Raw genomic sequence first — 5,573 nt, forward strand, 5'->3', positions numbered from 1 at the left:
CCCCTTTCAATAAAATGATACCAACCGGTAGATTCAGTTTTTTTTGTAAAGCCCAATTACTTTATTCCTAGGTACTGGCCAAACCCAATTCGCCTGTCAGAGGTCATATTTCAATCTTGTTCAATTATTCGCTTATTAACCTTTGGCTATACTTTTATATGAGGCATATATGTGTACATTTCGTATCTTATTCATCATATGTCTGTCACTCATTTTTGTCTGACTATAAATGTTGATTAACGCTTGCTTAAATCGAGTTGCTTTCCCAGCCATCTCCAATACGCATCATCTTTCGCCTCGCTCACTCGCTTGCCGCTCACTCGCTCGTTATTATTCGCTCAGGTGTTGCTAACTTTCTGACCTGAGTTATTCGACAATAAACTGTAGTTGCTGCTATCCTTTGTCTTCTGATTTTACGCGCCGTTAAGATTAGAATTATATAGATTATCGAAACGAACGATTAACGAATCGCGGCACTACAGAATTGGAGGCCTCGCCCTACGACCACGACGCTACAGAATTGGATACCTCCCCGTACGAGCACGACGCTACAGAATTGGATACCTCGCCGAACGAGCACGACGCAATATAATTGGTTGCCTCCCCGTACGAGCACGACGCAACAGAATTGGACACCTCGCCGAACGAGCACGACGCAACAGAATTGGATGCCTCGACGAACGAACACGGACCAGAATCGACAACCTCTGTGTACGAACTCACTACATAATTGGCGACCGCAACGAGCGAACACAAATCAAAAATGGAACCGCCAACGACATATTTCGTTATGATCCGAATAATCATCATATGCTCATTATTACAATAATGTCATATCTTCATCTAACGTGGGGTTATTATTTTTGTTCGTATTAACGTTAAACTATGGCACTTACGCTGTCGAATCACTAATCGAACAAATCATAATTATATGGACATTACACGTTATGATATTCGAAACTCACTGGATTATTTTTATTATCCAATGACGTACAATTTTCCTGATTCAAGTGAGTTCGTTCCAATTTTTTTTTCATGTCATTTTCGGCCTAATATTACACTCTATCATAGACATAAGTTTGGAGTCGCACTCCCGATAGTAGGAACTTATGTTCTCGATGCAACTAATGTTCATTCATTTCATTGGTACGCAGCAACCGTCGTCCCCTACATTCTCAGCGACAACCTGAACCGAACTTCCGCAACTTTTATTTCACGATAATCCCTACTTTAATGTCTATACACAAATCAAGTATTCGACGCCGCATTACCAGCCGATTATTAATGATTATGTTCATATTATCTATTCACTCACATGTATAACTGAATGCTGCATCATCCGTTACCCATAAATACTATTCGATTACTGCTATTAATTTTCTATTCCCATTGCACTGTACACCAGAACATAGAGTTTAGAGCTAGTCTCTCAAAGATACACTCTTGTTCGTCTCATTCAAGTCAGTCTCACTCACTGTCATCGATAATCATATGTATTGGTATTTTTATTACGCCTTAAAACGGTTTCGTAACAAACGAGGTTGAGCACATATCCCTCTAACTACACAAACCACGCTAGGCTTCATGACCAAAAAGGAATACGACTCCGCATATCTCGTTTCATCAGTCACTATCCTGTTCCTCTGGTCATTCTACTAATACATATTTAGCGATAACTCAACGCAAACGACAACGTACACTGACTTCGCATTTTATTATCATTATCAATAGCAGTACAGCAACGAATATCACTCATTGATGCAGTCATCATCCTACGGCTGGATTATTTCTTATCTCACATAAACTTCAGTTATGTAAATTCGAATACACTCATCGCCAATCGACGCTATATACTCTACTGAGGCTCATCAGAACGTCATAGTTCACTGATCTGCATCCTCATATTCAGTCGGCACCACAGACCAATTACTGTTATACACTATTTTCGCGATATTTCGAATCGCTCATATGAACATATTATTTTATCATTCAGACAGTCACGACATATATGCATGTTAAATTTTTTTTTCGTACGCTTACTAATGTACTCGTAATCATGTGCTAGCACTTCAATTTTTGTCCGCACCTTGACAATATTCATGTACATTTTTACATAAGTATGCACTCGTTTAATACGCTCACCCCTCACATACCACTGCAATTATCGGGTATTGTATAATTTTTTCCCTACATGTTAACACTATTCATATACCACTTGAGTGTTATTTTTCGAAAACAGACATTTTTTTTATAAATGTGCTATTTTCTACAAGGGGGCTATGTAGTATCAGTTTATTTGTTAAGCCCATATACTTTATCCTAGCTACTGGCCAAGCCAATTCGCCTGTCATGAGTCATATTTCGATCTTGTTCATTATTCGCTTATTAACCTTGGCTATACTTTTATATGAGCATATATGTGTACATTTCGTATCTTATTCATCATATGTCTGTCACTCATTTTTGTCTGACTATAAATGTTGATTAACGCTTGCTTAAATCGAGTTGGCTTCCCAGCCATCTCCAATACGCATCATCTTTCGCCTCGCTCACTCGCTTGCCGCTCACTCGCTTGCCGCTCACTCGCTTGCCGCTCACTCGCTTGCCGCTCACTCGCTCGTTATTATTCGCTCAGGTGTTGCTAACTTTCTGACCTGAGTTATTCGACAATAAACTGTAGTTGCTGCTATCCTTTGTCTTCTGATTTTACGCGCCGTTAAGATTAGAATTATATAGATTATCGAAACGAACGATTAACGAATCGCGGCACTACAATACTACTTATATGTGTTGACATAGGTAGCACACACCATACTGTGAACATATTTATTAAGTCATATGAAACATGAATACATAAACTACGCCTATTTACCCCATAACCACAACTACTGAAATTGAATCACTTGATCAATTAGTCAACTAACAAATGACAATAGGATTAACTCAATAATCTGATCCATTCCACACATGTTCATCATACTGTTCATTTAAATCATAATTACGCTACTAATACCATTTTATCATTATTAAAATCAACACAGAATTCAATCAATCACAAGCAAGCAAGTTTTGACATATCTACAAATTTAGCACTTGGTCACATTTATACAATAAACATTGAATTTCGACATAATTTACAACTTCACTAATAGTATAAACCACATTTAGAGCTTCACTACACTTTACTCATTTTAATATTATTTTATGTTACCCTAGATTTGGGATAATTGCAAATAAATGACTGAATATAGTAATTTTAATAGTTAAGATCATGAATCAATTGAAGCTAGACCATCATGGGAAATCTGGAAGCACTGAACGGCCGTTTCGTCCAATTGTGAGAATGCTCAGATACTAATCAACATATACTTACTAGTGATTGACTTCAAGAGATATTTCCTTGAGTTCTAGTCAGAAGCAGTGACCAGTGGAGTTCAACCAGGTCTGTTGGGAGATATCAACTCACTGAAGACAATTGTGGATGGTTGCTCAATTTTGTGGATCGGTTGAAGTTAGACATTAACACCCTTGGATGCCGGTACGCTCAGTGCTTCTAGTGGTTAAGCGCTCGCGCGTGAGACTTACAGGTCCTGGATTTGAATCTCTCAAGTCGGGATCGTGGATGTGCACTTCTGAGGAGTCTCACAATAGGATGAAATGATCGTCCACTGCTTCCAGGTTTTCCATAATGGTCTACCTTCAAATGATTCATGATCTCAACTATTAAAATTACTATAATATCCTCAAAACCCCTATCTGACTTCATCCCTCTTTAATAAAACATCCATTAATGTTTTAAAAACTAAACTACCAAAATATAACTACGAAAATGATAAATCAATTAACTCATTTATATAAATTCACTTCAACTGTTTTCAAGATTACTCTTTTAACTCTGTTTTGTTTAAATGAATTAAAAGTCTTTTAATTAGATTTAACTAATCATATTCATTCATACCAATATTCTATTTAGGCTTATAGAAACAGTTTGAAAATGGATAAAAGTTTTTTTCTTTTTTTTTGTTCTTTTTTTACATTCACTTAGAAACTTTGCCTAAAATAAAAAAAAATTTTTTGTTTTTGGTAAAATTAGATTTGAGCTGGGTTTTTTTTGGGGGGTGGGGTGGAAATTTTATTTCTATGATAGAAAGTTTTACATGAAATTCGTTTTCAGGATCAATTTTCAGCGGTTTGTTTTGGTTTTTCTTCTCTTTTTCTTAAATCAAAAGAAGTTACATTGAGAATATAAAACTTTGCCAAGTAATTTTGAAGTGATTTCTAGGTGAATAGTTGAATTCATGAGTCGATGTAAGTTAGACCACTGTTGAAAACTTGGAAGAAATATACGGTCGTTTCGTCTTAGTATGGGACTCCTCAATAGTGCGCATCCACGATCCTGCAGGTGGTACTTGGATCCAGGACGATGGATCTCGCGCTCGAACGTTTAACGCATAGACCACTAAGCCAACATCCAATGGTGTAAGAGTGTTCATAATGGTCTAGCTTAAATTGACTCATGAATTCATCTATTAAATTACTATTATCTTGATAAAACCCTCTTGTTGATCATTTCTAGTTTATTTTGAAACTGTTCGAGACTGTGTATTTCTTCAGTCATCCCATGAATAAGCTGAATTTTCGTGACAACACACTATATTTAGTCTTTTCATAAGAAAAAAATGTGATTGCTCATTGGTTACGGCATTTGACTTTTAACCATTATGTAGCTTTGGAAAAAGAATATCAAAAGTCAAGCGCTTTCCCTAATTTGCCATTAACTACACAACACCTAACAGATGGGACGGAAATTTCAAAATCACCTAGAATAATATCGACACTCTATCTTGATGCTACTCATTTGATTAACACCAAAGACTTTAAAAACGCAAGAATCACTAGTCCATGATCAGTCAATATAAATAAGTCACTACTTGGCAAAAGAGAAATTGAAGTATAAAATAACTACGAATATAAATGGTGAAATGCTTTCCAACCGGAATAATTTATAATCAATACTGTTATGATTTTATGTCAGACCTTTTATCATGTGATTTATCCACCAATCGAAATACGACTACTCTAATCTTAGCACTGTGCCAAAACAATGACGTTCGGTCGGTATGAGCAGCCTAGCATCATTATTAGTCCTTTATCCGCCTAGCCCTTCCAGTTGAGTCCAGATCACCAATAACAGATCTCAATATACGAATCATTTATTTCAAGCATACTCGGTTTATATACCAGACAGACAGACCGCATCACACCATAAAATAGAAAATAATATTTGTACAAGATTACGCCAAAATGTGGCTGTGAACGTGGTAGACAATTATCAATAAACTGAGTATAATTTAGGAACAGTAAGTCGTATAATAATAATAATCTATAAGCCAAAATGAATCTTATAATAAGATGAATATATATAGATTAAATCTAATTACTGAGTAGTTATACAATAAGAATATATATAGAATAATAGTCCATTAATAGGTCCCGGAAGTTACCCGTACTTTTGATAGAGTTTTGTTCTCGAAGCTGGATGATTTGGTCGTGGAGCTTTCATCGTCCTTCTG

Source organism: Schistosoma mansoni, chromosome 3 (assembly GCF_000237925.1).
Source record: "Schistosoma mansoni strain Puerto Rico chromosome 3, complete genome".
Classification (NCBI taxonomy): domain Eukaryota; kingdom Metazoa; phylum Platyhelminthes; class Trematoda; order Strigeidida; family Schistosomatidae; genus Schistosoma; species Schistosoma mansoni.